This window comes from Ailuropoda melanoleuca, chromosome 1, assembly GCF_002007445.2.
Source record: "Ailuropoda melanoleuca isolate Jingjing chromosome 1, ASM200744v2, whole genome shotgun sequence".
Lineage (NCBI taxonomy): Eukaryota > Metazoa > Chordata > Mammalia > Carnivora > Ursidae > Ailuropoda > Ailuropoda melanoleuca.
This window is the reverse complement of record NC_048218.1, coordinates 207,265,942-207,280,386: the sequence shown is the minus strand read 5'-3', so window position 1 is coordinate 207,280,386 and position 14,445 is coordinate 207,265,942. Positions and strand designations below refer to the sequence as shown.

Genomic DNA, 14,445 nt, shown 5'->3' with positions numbered 1-14,445 from the left:
TCCTCCCTATAACAAAATCAAAAGGAACATTAACAGATGCATGTAGTGTCTATATACTATACCTCAAATGCAGAGGAAAACCACATGGTAATACTGATGGGAATTTAATGCTAATTAAATTAAATGCAAATTTAATTAAACACTGAAGAAAAGGAAACTGAAAGAACAGCTAACAGAACAAAGCACGTAAAGCAATCTTGGGACACCTACTTGGTCAGTGAAAACGGACTGGTAGAGGCTGACCATTACGCTTAAATATCCTCCCTGATCTAAATGCTCAAGTAGAAAGTAGCAGCTCTCCCTGGTCAAGGCCTGGGGAAGACAAAAGGGAGAAAGTGACCATAGCCACATGAGGGGCTTACACAACACACATATACTTCAAGGAATCATTACATTCAAGATCTTTCTAACTATATATTCTACTGTATATAGTTATAGTTTATTACGATCTCTCATATTTTAATGAATTCATTTCTGACCCCATGTGTCTGATCAAGATCAATGGGCACAGTCAGGAAATGCCCTTACAGCAGCCTTTTCTCAGTCCCAACAGAAAGAGTTGGTAGGATGTCAATGCAGGGGCCATAAAATCAAATGCAGTCAAAAACCAGGCAGATAAATGGGTGTATCAGCCGGGGAGGAAACAAGAGAGTGGCAGGGTGAGTCCTGCAACTAAAGAAATTCAAATTGAAAAACTACAAAAGTTCAATCAGCCTCCAGACTGCAACTCCTGTAGGTTTATATAGTCAAACTGTCTCTCTTTGCAGATGACATGATACTCTATATGGAAAACCCAAAGGAATCCACTCCCAAACTATTAGAAGTTATAGAACAATTCAGTAAGGTGGCAGGATACAAAATCAATGCCCAGAAATCAGTTGCATTTCTATACACGAATAACGAGACTGAAGAAAGAGAAATTAGGGAATCCATCCCATTTACAATAACACCAAAAACCATGCGTTACCTTGGAATTAACTTAACCAGAGACGTAAAGGACCTATATGCTAGAAACTATAGATCACTTTTGAAAGATATTGAGGAAGACATAAAAAGATGGAAAAATATTCCATGCTCATGGATTGGAAGAATTAACATAGTTAAAATGTCCATACTACCCAGAGCAATCTACACTTTCAATGCTATCCCGATCAAAATACCGAGGACATTTTTCAAAGAACTGGAACAAATAGTCCTTAAATTTGTATGGAACCAGAAAAGGCCCCGAATCTCCAAGGAACTGTTGAAAAGGAAAAACAAAGCTGGGGGCATCACAATGCCGGATTTCGAGCTGTACTACAAAGCTGTGATCACAAAGACAGCATGGTACTGGCACAAAAACAGACACATCGACCAATGGAACAGAATAGAGAACCCAGAAATGGACCCTCGGCTCTTTGGGCAACTAATCTTTGATAAAGCAGGAAAAAACATCCGGTGGAAAAAAGACAGTCTCTTCAATAAATGGTGCTGGGAAAATTGGACAGCTACATGCAAAAGAATGAAACTTGACCACTCTCTCACACCATACACAAAAATAAACTCCAAATGGATGAAAGACCTCAATGTGAGACAGGAATCCATCAAAATTCTAGAGGAGAACATAGGCAACAACTTCTATGACATCGGCCAGAGCAACCTTTTTCACGACACATCTCCAAAGGCAAGAGAAATAAAAGATAAAATGAACTTATGGGACTTTATCAGGATAAAGAGCTTCTGCACAGCCAAGGAAACAGTCAAAAAAACTAAGAGACAGCCCACGGAATGGGAGAATATATTTGCAAAGGACACCACAGATAAAGGACTGGTATCCAAGATCTACAAAGAACTTCTCAAACTCAATACACGAGAAACAAATAAACAAATCATAAAATGGGCAGAAGATATGAACAGACACTTTTCCAATGAAGACATACAAATGGCTAACAGACACATGAAAAAATGTTCAAAATCATTAGCCATCAGGGAAATTCAAATCAAAACCACACTGAGATACCACCTTACGCCAGTTAGAATGGCAAAGATAGACAAGGCAAGAAACAACAATTGTTGGAGAGGATGTGGAGAAAGGGGATCCCTCCTACATTGTTGGTGGGAATGCAAGTTGGTACAGCCACTCTGGAAAACAGTGTGGAGGTCCCTTAAAAAGTTAAAAATTGAACTACCCTATGACCCAGCCATTGCACTACTGGGTGTTTACCCCAAAGATACAGACGTAGTAAAGAGAAGGGCCATATGCACCCCAATGTTCATAGCTGCATTGTCCACAATAGCCAAATCATGGAAGGAGCCGAGATGCCCTTCAACAGATGACTGGATTAAGAAGCTGTGGTCCATATATACAATGGAATATTACTCAGCTATCAGAAAGAACGAATTCTCAACATTTGCTGCAACATGGACGGCACTGGAGGAGATAATGCTAAGTGAAATAAGTCAAGCAGAGAAAGACAATTATCATATGATTTCTCTCATCTATGGAACATAAGAACTAGGAGGATCGGTAGGGGAAGAAAGGGATAAAGAAAAGGGGGGTAATCAGAGGGGGGAATGAAACATGAGAGACTATGGACTGTGAGAGGCAAACTGAGGACTTCAGAGGGGAGGGGGTGGGGGAAGGGGATAGCCTGGTGATGGGTAGTAGGGAGGGCACGTATTGCATGGTGCACTGGGTGTTATACGCAACTAATGAAGCATCAAACTTTACATCGGAATCTGGGGATGTACTGTATGGTGATTAACACAATATAATAAAATAAAATTAAAAAAAAAAAAGAACGAATACAGAGGAACCATTTACGGCCCCCACAATTACAAAAACTGTTATTTCTTTTTCCCCTTCTGCCCATAAAAAGGAGAATTAAACCCAAAGTACATCAGATGAAGAAGAAATTAGTGAACAGGAAAAAGGACGGTCACTAAAATAAGTGTTCTGAGATACCAAATAACTAAGGAACTAGAATGGCTTTAAACACACCCAATATAAACAAGCATCTGTATATCCACAATCCACATGGCCTTCTACAGCCGGCTTTGTCCCAGGACCAAGGGGGTACGAGCAGAGCTGACTCCCCTTAAACCACGGCTGCTGAGTGTGTTACTCGCTAGCGTGTCAGGAGTCTCCCAGAGCAGACGGCACTGACGAAGTGGCTTACCTACACGGGTCAAGTATGCAAATCAAAACTAACAAAAAAGAAAATACTAGTCCTGAGTGTAAAACAGAGAGAGGGAGAGAAAAACAGCCTTATCTTTTTCTTCTTGGTCTTAGAGAAATTAAGGAAGGAGAGGAACTGAGATTTGAATCCCAGTCGTCTGATGTCAGACCTATGTCCTTTAAGCATTTTGTTGTACCACCTGGCAAGGAAGAGGCCAGTGATTTCCTGCTTGCCATCCTTTAAAAAATAGAAGTCATCCAGTAACTTTTTTAAACATAAATTTATGCTTCCCACAAGATTAAAGATATGGAAAACCCCTGCCCTCGGGGTTACCTAAAATGACCGTATGTCCGGGTGCTGTGATAAGTACTAGTTCCCCCTTGTTCTCCAAAAAAAGACCTCACTGGCACCCCAAGCACACTTCTGTTCCTGAGGTGAGTATGCCCTTCACCTGTGAGAGGCTTGCTGACTAGCTGTCCAGGGGAGACAGGGTAGGAACTACCTGTGACCATGACCCAGGAGGGCTAGGGAGAGGCGCTGTCCCCTAAGTACCCACTCTGCCTGAAATCTCTGCATTACAGAATAATTTAAGTCTGGAAAGCTTTTCTTGTCTTCCGTATTTTCTTATCTCAATGGATTTCAATCCAAATAGCAGTCGTATCTTTTTTCTAATCAAAATATTTGGAACCCCAGCATAAATTACACAAGCGTGATAAAAGACCATGTAATTCTTCATGTGAGAAAAACATTAATCCTCAGCAGAATAACGAAAACTGCTAAAACTGGAAAGGGGGGGAGGGAAGAGAGACGGAGGTTGGAGAGCAGGCAGGCAGCTAGCAAACAGCCTCACTCTAAGGAAAATGATCCCTAGACTACCACCTACAAGTGGAAAACTTTTTTAAAAAACACCTTATCCTCCATTTAGGATCTGTTATTCCATGGATATCTTTGTCAGTTTTCGAAGTTCTCAGCCATCTTCTCTTCAAGTATTATCCTACTCCCTTCTCTCTCCTCTCCTTCTAGGATTCCAATCAAGCATACATTGCACTCTGTCACTACATCCTATGTATTTCTTAGCTCTCTTCAGTGTTTTCCAGACTCTTCCTTTCTCATACTTCATTCAAGGAAGTTTCTTCTGATCATTCAGTTCACTACTTTTCTAATCTGCTATTAATCCAATGAATCCTCAATTTTGGTTATTGTATTTAGATCTAGTACTTAGCTGTCTTTTTCAAATCTGTTCTGTCCCTTTGCTCTGATTCCTTGCTCAGATGTTTAAGTTCAGCTTCTATCTCCATAAACATCCTAAACAGTGTTTTACAGTCTCACTGTCTAAAGTGGCTGCCTCTACCGCCTGTTGCCTGTGTGAGTTCTTGTTCAGGTTGTCTCCTGGTGCACCTGATTACACTGATCTGATTGTGTGGACACTGAAAAATCATCTCAGAAACAACTTGAGACCTAAAATGTTATCTTCCTCTAGAGAGCATCTTCATTGGCTTCTGTTAGGTACCAATCATCACCAGCAATCTGAGATAGGAGATATACTAAACTCCCTAAATGACACAGCAGAATTTCATTTCAGGCAAGCTCCTGTATACTCCCAGTCTACCTGTATTCAAGCCTACGTGCCTTTCAAGATTCCAACATTACCCATGGTTGGCTCAGCAGGATTCTCACCCATGGCAAATCCTGGACTCCGACTTCTGTTCCCCTATCCTGTGAGTCTGTCGACACACTGCTCAGCCTTTCAAAATAGCAAATATCAGGGACAAGAGCAGTGCAAGCAAGGTGTTCACCTCTCTGGATTTCTATTATCTCCCAAACCTCAATCCAGTAATTCTTTACTATCTTGTGAATTCTCTGATGCTTTTCAGAACTGACTGATTTCAACTAGGTTCTCCAGTCTGCCATTACCAGAAGCGCAAGGCCAGGGTCATTTTCTAAACTACTGCTTTTGTATTTCAAAGTGAACCAGCCAGGTATCACCAAAAAGAGAACATCAGAAAATCATGTGACAGGATCTTGAGCATTTTCCAGAAACTCATTTTTGAATGCAATCTACCACCTCAAGATCAAGAGGTTTAGAAAGCTGACAAACCTGCTAATCAACTGGACAGATGGCCAATTTCTACCCCAGCTCATCGTGTTGGATCAAGCTAAGGGAAATCAGTATAGCAGACACTGTCATTTGCACATCCTCTCAAGTCTTACCATCCTGCACAGTCCTGACTTCCAGCTGCCAGCATCTACATCTCTGGCCCCTGGACCCATTTGCCCATGTGCAGTGCAGGCCCAAAAGTATTTGGGAATATGCACCTTCCTAGCAGCAGCCTTCAACAACAGACTGGTAAAAATACTCCAGCTCCCTTACACGCTTGCCCTGGATGCTAACTCTGACACCTGTATTCTACGCTGGCTTTCAGAGTTCCCCAGTGTGAGTAAGCTTTAGGGGCCTACAGTAGAAAATGGCTTGAAATCCATACCCTTTCTAGCTTTCTCTCCTATCTCTCTCACTTCTTCATTCTCCTATTGCTGTGTCCTAAAATTACCTCACAGATAAACAAGGTAAACTGAACTTTTTATCTCAGGATTCTGAAGAAACCCAAACTAATAAAATCAGGTTTCAAAAGAAAAGAAATAGGTTGACAAATTCTTATATGTACTAGTTTTTTATTTTTAAGTAGAAAATTTAATAAAGATAGGGGCTATATAGCTTTTGTTGACTATAAAGTGCAAAATAACGCATATGAAAAATTTTTCTGAAAAGTTGCAAGGTATTTTTATAGTTGCAAGAAAAGAACTTTGAAAGTGATAAGCTTTTCTAAGGAAAGCAAAAGCTATCGGACAGTATAGCTTGAAATCATTATTAATCAAGTGACATGAAATATCAAATTTAGCCTGCATGATCAAATCTAGACACAATACCACAGTCCTAGATCTGCATAGAGTTCACTGAAGATGGTAACAAGTCATAAACCCTAAGTCAAAAAAAAAAAATAGGAGTAACTTCTTCCAGAAGTTATGAGAAGAGCTTATAAGCCATCACTCCCATCCTTACAACAAGAAAAAACTGGACAAACTGAAAATCAGTGATACTTTTAGAACATCAGAGAACTGAGATTACAAGGCAAACTACCACGCAAAACCTAGAGACACACAGCTGGTATCCTCTTACCTGGAGCAGAAGCTGCTAGAGCCACAAACTGGTGCTGCAGCCTGTGTGACCTGGCAGGAGAGTGAGAAACTCTGGGGAAGCAGTCGAGGTGGAGGGGGCTCCCACACTTCTGTGGGCTTTACCTTTAGGAACCCTAACAGGTCCCCACCATGAAGGTGGAGATAAAGATCCTGTCTGACTCAGACTGGGAAGGGAAGAGTAATCACTGTGAAACACCCCAGGCAGGACCCTCTCCAAGGCAAAGGCATTTGCTCCTGGGGAAAAGACACTGCCCGAGCTTCTCCTAGTTGGGAAAGGGCACTCCTCCCACTCCTCTACTCCACCCCGTGCTGCCCTTCCAGGCAAACCTAAGACGAAAAGATAATCAGCAAAGGTCATGGCTTCCCAGGAAACAGACTGGGAATTCCGCAGCTACAGAAGGGAGTAGGTTGCAGTGGGGAAAAAGCTACACCATGGCAAACACCTGTGATGGTCGTAACTGCAGAACTCTCACCCTCCCTCATACTTGACCACCACACCAACAGGCTCCATGTATAATAAAGGCGGGTTGCAGCTCAAATAGCTGCAAGACACAGGCTCTCTGGGGAAGGGTACTCAGAAAATTCCAAAGTCAAGAGGACAGATAAAAACAAGGGCACAGAAGAATGTGAGGCCTCTGGCATCTGTAGCTACAGCAAAACATTAAAACACAGCCAAACCCCTAGCTAGATCACCATAAATCCACACACTAAAGCTATATTTAGTTCCTGAAGTTCCTATTACCTGATACAACATGTCAGGTTTTCAACAACAACATTAAAAATACAAGGCATACCAAAAAGCAAGAGAAAACAGGGCCTGAAGAGACAAAACAATCACTGGAACCAGACTTAGATGACACAGATTTGGGGATCATCAAACAGAGAATTTAAAATATCTAGGGGTGCCTGGGTGGCTCAGTCAGACAAGGATCTGACTCTTGATTTCAGCTCAGGTCATGATCTCAGGGGTGTGAGATCAAGCCCACACTAGGCTCCATGCTGGGCATGGAGCCTGCTTAAGATTCTCTTTCTCCCTCTCCCTGTGCTCCCCCTGCCAACAAATGAATAAATAAATAAATATCTTTAATTAATATGTTAAGAACACTAATTGAAAAAAAAGACAACATGCAAGAACACATGAAAAATACAAATAGGGAGATGGAATTCTAAGAAAGAATCCAAAGACATGGCTAAAAAATCCAGAACACTGTTAACAGCAGTGAAGAACACCTTCCATGGGCTCATCAGTGGTCTTTACACAGCTGAAGAAAAAAACAGTGAGCCTGAATATAGGTCACTTCCCAAACTGAAATGCAAAGAGGAAAAAAAGGGAAAATGGGGCGCCTGAGTGGCACAGCGGTTGGGCGTCTGCCTTCGGCTCAGGGCGTGATCCCGGTGTTGTGGGATCGAGCCCCACATGAGGCTCCTCTGCTGTGAGCCTGCCTCTTCCTCTCCCACTCCCCCTGCTTGTGTTCCCTCTCTCGCTGGCTGTCTCTGTCAGATAAATAAATAAAATCTTCAAAAAAAAAAAAAAGGGAAAAACAGTACATCCAAAAATTGTGGGCAATTTCAGAAAGTATAACATATAAGTATCAGAATATCAGAAGGAGAAGAAAGAAATATCTGAAATAACAATGGTCAAGAACTCTCCAAAATTAGTAAGAGAACCCAAAGCAGAATAAATATCCGCCCCAAACTTTCACCTAGGTACACCATAATCAGAAAATCAAAAGACAAAAATCTTGAAAGAAGCCACAGGGAGGGAAAAACTTTACCTGCAGGGGAAGAAGGGTAAGAATTACAGTGGGATGTTCCTCAGAAATCATGCAAGCCAAGAGATAGGCTGAAACAGTTTAAGTACAAAAAAAAAAAAATCCGCCCACCTTAGAATTCTATACCCACTGACATCATCCTTTAAAAGTTAAGAAGAAATACCTTCTTGAACAAAAACTAAGGAATTCATCACCAGTAGACCTGCCCTGCCAGAAATGTTAAAAGAAGTTCTTCAAGCAGAAGGAAAATGACATAGGTAAGAAACCTGGATCTACATAAAGAACGTCAGAGAAGAAAAAAATGAGAATTTTATTTTTCTTATTCTTAATTGATCTAAAAGAAATTGTTCAAAGTAACATAAATCACAATATACTGAATGATCATAGCATACTGGTAGTGAATGAATGACAACAATGTCACAGGAATGGGAGGGAAAAATTGGGATGGTCTTTATTAATAAGGTACCTGTACAAGATGTTTAGCAATATACGGTCATGTGAAGGCAGATTCAAAGTAATTAGTTTAAAATGTATACTGTAAACTGTAGGGCAACCACCAAAAATCTCTTTACAAGAAGTGTAACTGATACGTTATGTGGAGGTAAAATAATGGTTCCCCAGCACAGCCACATCCCAGGAATTAAGATTGCTGATCACCTGACCTTAAAATAAAGAGATTATTTTGGATTATCTGGGTGAACCCAGTGTAATCTCTGGATCCTTAAATGTGCAAAAGGACAATCAGAATGATGCAATGTAAGAGGAGGAACTCAGCTGTTGCTGGCTTTCAAAATGGAGGAAAAAGGCCATAAACCAACAACTGTGCGTGGTGTGCTGAGAAGCGGGGCTGGTGTACTGAATTAAGAATGAAGAGGCATAACCAACCACACAGGGGGCGGGGCAGCAGGTCACCTCCTTAGCACCTGAGCTCCCACTTTGGGGACGTGAAACCTCCAGCATCCTTTGGATTGGCAGCGCAATTTCAATATACCCACACGAAGGAAGCAGGGTCACAAGATTTATCACTTGAAGCTCCCAGAAGCAGGGGGATAGGGAGTGCAATGAGCTGGGGAAAGGGCAGTCCTACATCCCAGGTTACCAGGGAGCAGGAAATAAGAGAGCAGGGTAGCAAGCAGCTATTACTTATAAGGTGGTTGGGGCAGAGGTCACTAACTTTTCCCAGCTTCGCTTAAAGTGGTTATTTTAAAAGGTGCCCTGGGAAACACTCCCCCTGCTTGTGTTTCCTCTCTCACTGGCTGTCTCTCTGTCAAACAAAAAAATAAAATCTTTAAAAAAAAAAAAAAAAGGTGCCCTGGGAAAGACAAAGCAGGAACTTATGGCAGGCATCCTAAACTCAAGTCCTTACCTGAATGTGCAGACTCTGGGTCTGAGTAGGATTATCCTAAATGTAAAATGCCTAGGCAGCAACTCAGAAACACAAATTTTTCCCTAAAAGGTGCTTTTCTCAAAAGTTGTTTTTCTCATCAAAATTGACCCCATCTAGGCAATCTTTAGCGAAAATCATAGGCATTAGCTGGACAGTGGAGATATTAAAAGCCACTGAAATGATTTTGGTCACCCAATGAGTGAAACATCTGAGCAAAGCAAGAACACCAATCAGCAATATCAACAAACAAAAGTTCAAAATCCTGTCCGTCACTGTTATCCCCAATTACTGGGGTCCAGCCAAGAAAATAAAAGCCCTTGGATAAAGGTTAAATTGGTATTTGATTAAAACCCTTGGGTGAGATTATGGAATATCTGTACCTGTTTAGCCTTACTGATTTGTTGTACACCCAGGGCAGTGGCGACTAGCCTGGTCCAGCTGAGGGGCAGCGGCAGACCGACTCCTAATGTCATGGGGATAAACACCACATGCACTTTGGACATGAGGGGGCAGGAAGAGAGGCAGACTGGAGGTCCTGTTCAGTAATTTTTTAGGGGTAGTCCCAGGGAGATTAAAGGACATTGGTATAAACAGACAGGACTGCCTGGGGGCTGGCATGTGTTAGGGGCTAAAGGAAAGAGAAGTACACAAATGCGTGACTGCTCCAAGGCACTGGACCCACAGAGGACACAACTGCTTGATCAGGGAAGCTGAAATAAGTTGGGGTTCTTCCTGGATGGCTAGGCCACGAGGCCCAAAACTGTGGGGATTATGTTCCTTGGGAGGAGGTGTAGGTCATGTTCATCTATGTGGTGTTGTTCCCTGGGCAGATATGGAGGATTATAAAGGGCATGTGGGGGCTCTAGCCAGATGCCACATACTGCATTGCAAAGTGGCCCGCATGGGAGCAGCTGAACATCACAGAGTGGCCAGGTAAGCTGCAGGGACATGTGAGGTACCTTTGTTGAGCAAATGGGACAGGGTCGATAAAGCACTGTCACAGGTGGTGGAGCCATCCCTGAGGGGTGGCTCTACCAGGTAGGGGAATTGAGGGGCAGGGGATCTAACAGGGTTGTACAGATCTAGGATGCCCTGATTAAGGTTTGTTTGCACCACTGGGGGCATTTACTGGTATCACAAATTTTCAATAAATTTGACAGGGGGTCCCCAGAGGCACACCTTGCAAATGACTGAGTGGTGCTCTCCTCTGAGGCATAGGAGGTCTCCACCCGTGAAGAGTAAAGGTTGGGGACACACATGAAGCCTTGTTTTAAAGAAAATTTAGTTGTATATTCCCAACAATTTAATGTCTGGCCCTGAATCACCAGAGACGAGTATGAACTGCATAAGCTTATCAGCCAATGAGGGTTAAAATTAGGGCAATGTAATGGCCAGTTCCCAGAGGTCAGGATGTCGGTAGCCAATTGGGCAGGGCTTGGGGGGTCTTTAAACATTTATGCCATTGGTCCCATTTAAGACAGAGGTCTTGAATCACCCAGCTAGTACCCACACCTGGTGGTATTTTGGGCACTGTCCTCCCACTCTGGGGTGGAACTGCTATCTAATTATGAGAAAAACATCAGACAAATCCCAACTGACAAACATTTTACAAAATACCTGACAAGTACTCTAAAAACTGTCAAGGTCATCAAAAACAGAGGAAGTCTGAGAAACTGTCAGAGCCAGGAAGAGCCTAAGGAGACAAGATGACTAAATGCAATGTGGTATTCTGGATGGGACCTTTAGTTTTTACCTAATGTCCTTAGAACAGGGAAAAAAGAAACAAACAAAGGAAACCTGAATAAACTCTGGGTGTCAGTTAATAATAATGTATTGGTTCATTAATTGTGATAAACGTACCATACTAATGCCGGTTGTTAATAACAGGAGAAACTTGGCATGGTATCTGTAAGAATTCTCAGTACTACTTTGCAATTTTCAGTAAATCTAAAACTATTCTAAAATAAAATTTATTTTAAAAACAGACTAGAGGAGTGCCTGGGTGGCTCAGCTGGTTAAGTGTCTGACTCTTGGTTTCAGCTCAGGTCATGATCTCAGGGTTGTGAGACTGAGCCCTGCGCGGGGCTCCGAGCGCAGTGGGGAGGCACCTTGAGATTCTCTCTCTCCCTCTCTCTGCCCTGCCCCCCTGCCCCTGCTCATGCCCATGCACACACACATTCTCTCTAGAATAAATAAAATCTTTAAAAACAAAACAAAACGAGAAAAACTAGAAATCAGAATGAGCTTATTTTATACAGCTAAAATAATCTAACCCTATACCTGAGATTTGCTTCAAATTAACCAATAGGAGGGAAAACAGGTGGGTTATAGACGAAAAAAGACTGTATGAAGAACTTGAAGAAAATTTCCTTTAGAAGCTGATATTTAAGCTTGGTTTTAAAAAGTAAGACTTTAATGGCCAAATACTAAAATATTTCGAGGAGAAAGTTCAAGTCTTGGAAAATTGCAACATGTATTTGTTTTCAGTTTTCCAAACAGAATATCAAGTGGAATGACTGGCTATAATGAACAGATTGGCTGATTAAGACTAGTGGAAGGTAATTACTTTTGAGGACAGGATGGGGCTCTGAACCTCAGGATGAGAATTAACTAGTTCTGCATGCAAAAAAAAAAAAAAAAAGCTAACTAATGTCTTTAAGCATATTTGTCTTAGGGAGAAAATTCTAGAAGCAGTGTATAAAATTATTTGGGACAGAGGGAAAAAATCTAGCTTGAAATTCAAATCTAAGCCTCAGAGCAATGTTAAAAATAAACACCAAAATTTTAGTTCAAGTTCCATGGAAATAATAGAAGCGGGTTTAAGTAATGGATAGGGAGCAAGCCATGAACCTCTGGGGACATGCACATATAAAAATATGGTGGAAAAGGAAGTACTAATAAAGGACATGAGAAGGATCACAAAATCGAGACCCTCAAGAGGGTGTACTGACCAGCGACATGAGGTGTCACAAAGATTTAGAGGTCAAGTCAGCATGAGTTAAGGTGGGGCCATCAGATTTAGCCATCGCAAGGCATGCAGGTCTTAAGAAAGCAGTTTTAAAAATGTGAAGGATTTGTCAGTTCCTCAAAAAGTCAAATATACCATACGACCCAGCAATTCCACTCCTACTTATACACCCCAAGGAATCAAAAACAGATACATGTAACCTCATGTTCACAGCAGCACTATGCACAGTAGCCAAAAGGTGGAACGACCCAGCACCCGTGAAGAGATGAACCAATAAACAAATTGTGATACAGCCAAAAAATGAAAATATCATTCAGCTAAAAAAAGGAATGAAGTCTAATAGATGCTCAACATGTATGAAATTTGAAAACAATACATGAAATAAGCCCGACACAAAAAGACAATTATATGATTTCACTTGCATGAGGTACCTAGAGCAGTCAAATTCAGAGAGACAGAAAGGGTCTGGGAGAAGGGGGAAATGGAAAGCTATTGCTTAATGGTTCCAGATTTTCTGCTTGGAGTGATTAAAATGTTTTGGAAATAGTGGGACGGTGACACAATACTCTGAAAGTACTTACTGCAGGTGAATTGTGCCTTAAAAACGATTAAAATGATAAATTTCATGTTGTGTGTATTTTGCAATTAAAAATAGAGTTTAAAGTAAACAAAAAACTAAAGAGAACCCAAATTGCACGGAACAAACAGCACAGAAATTGTCAAGAGAAGCTGTGAAAACTGTGGGTTATTCTTTCACCACTTTTAACTTGAAAAGCTTAACTAATACATACTGAGAGTGGAGAGAGATTTTCTTTTTTCTGTTTTTCTTAAGGCAGAGTAATTTCGACATACAAATTTCTGGATAAATGGGAAGAAGTGAGTGGAGTAAAACAAACACACTTTAAAGTAGGGTCTAAACCTGTGATTTGGGGGAAGACAGTGAACAGTAATACTATGAAAAGGACAAAGTTATAATTTCATTTTATATTTGGAAAACCGACCAACCAAACAACTGGTTTCATAATACTAATCAAAAAAGGAACGCTGACCCAAATGTTCTTTGATGGTAAAAATAAACTATTCTATCATGAGCATATTAATATTCTTCAAAGGATGAAGTCTCTTAGAACTGGAGGACAGGGACTTGGTATTTTTAGATTTATCCAAACGCCATGAAATTTAAGAAGGTGGGAAATTATACACGACAAATAACCCAATTTCTCCAACAAGTATATTGCAAACGAAAAGAGAAACCAGAGGGACATCAACCGAATGCCATGTGTAAACACAAGTTGTTGAGCCTTCCCGGGAAATGCGAGCTGCCTGGATATTGTGCGGGCGGGGGAAGGACCGGGGTGGGGGGGACCGGGGGAGGGTGCATCATTCACTCCTCTCTAGCGTTCACGTTTGACATCTTCCGTTACCATTTCTGCCGCACCACTTCCTTTTCTTGGCAAACCGAGCTGCAGGGCTCCGGCCCTCGTTCCGGAAAACAGCAGCTGGAGCCCCGGGCCCACGGCTCCGCGACCTCCGCAGCCCCCGCCCACAGGGGCGCGCCTGGCCCCGCGGGCGGTTCCTCCGTCAACACCCAGTCCCCGGGGGCCGTGCTCGCGCCGTCTGACACTGCAGCCAGGCGCCAGGGGCCGGGCGCAGCCGTCACCCCACAGTATCTCGGGGCCGCGCGCCGGAGCCGCTCACTTGAGGAGCTGAGGGGACGACGGAGGCCGCGCGGGCTCAGACGCCGCCGCGCCAAGCAGTGCGCGCTACTCACCCCGACGCCGGCAGCGCAGGATCCCGGCCTTCTGGGACTCGGGCCGCGGCATGTTCCCTCCTGCCACAGCCCGGATCCGAGCCGCATTAGCCACAGCGGGCGGAGCTGCCCGGGAACAAACACTGCACCCGGCGCGGTGGCGGCCGCGGGCGCGCCGCAGTCTCGGAGCGAGCGCGCGTGCCCTTGGGGCCACG

The 14,445-nt window shown here is 42.7% G+C and overlaps 1 protein-coding gene across 8 annotated transcripts in view; it reads right to left on the bottom strand.

Moving 5' to 3' along the window:
• The window catches only part of GALNT11 (polypeptide N-acetylgalactosaminyltransferase 11), a 55,452-nt gene extending 41,007 nt beyond the window's left edge, over nt 1-14,445 (bottom strand). For 4 of the 8 annotated variants that reach the window (XR_004619379.1, XR_004619380.1, XM_034639795.1 and 1 more), the window contains exon 1: nt 14,252-14,444. The gene's annotated coding sequence lies outside the window, so the exon portion shown is untranslated. Of the gene's footprint in view, nt 1-13,904; nt 14,172-14,251 lie in introns of those variants that run through there. The other 4 variants (XM_034639800.1, XM_034639788.1, XR_004619381.1 and 1 more) reach the window with 3 other exon arrangements.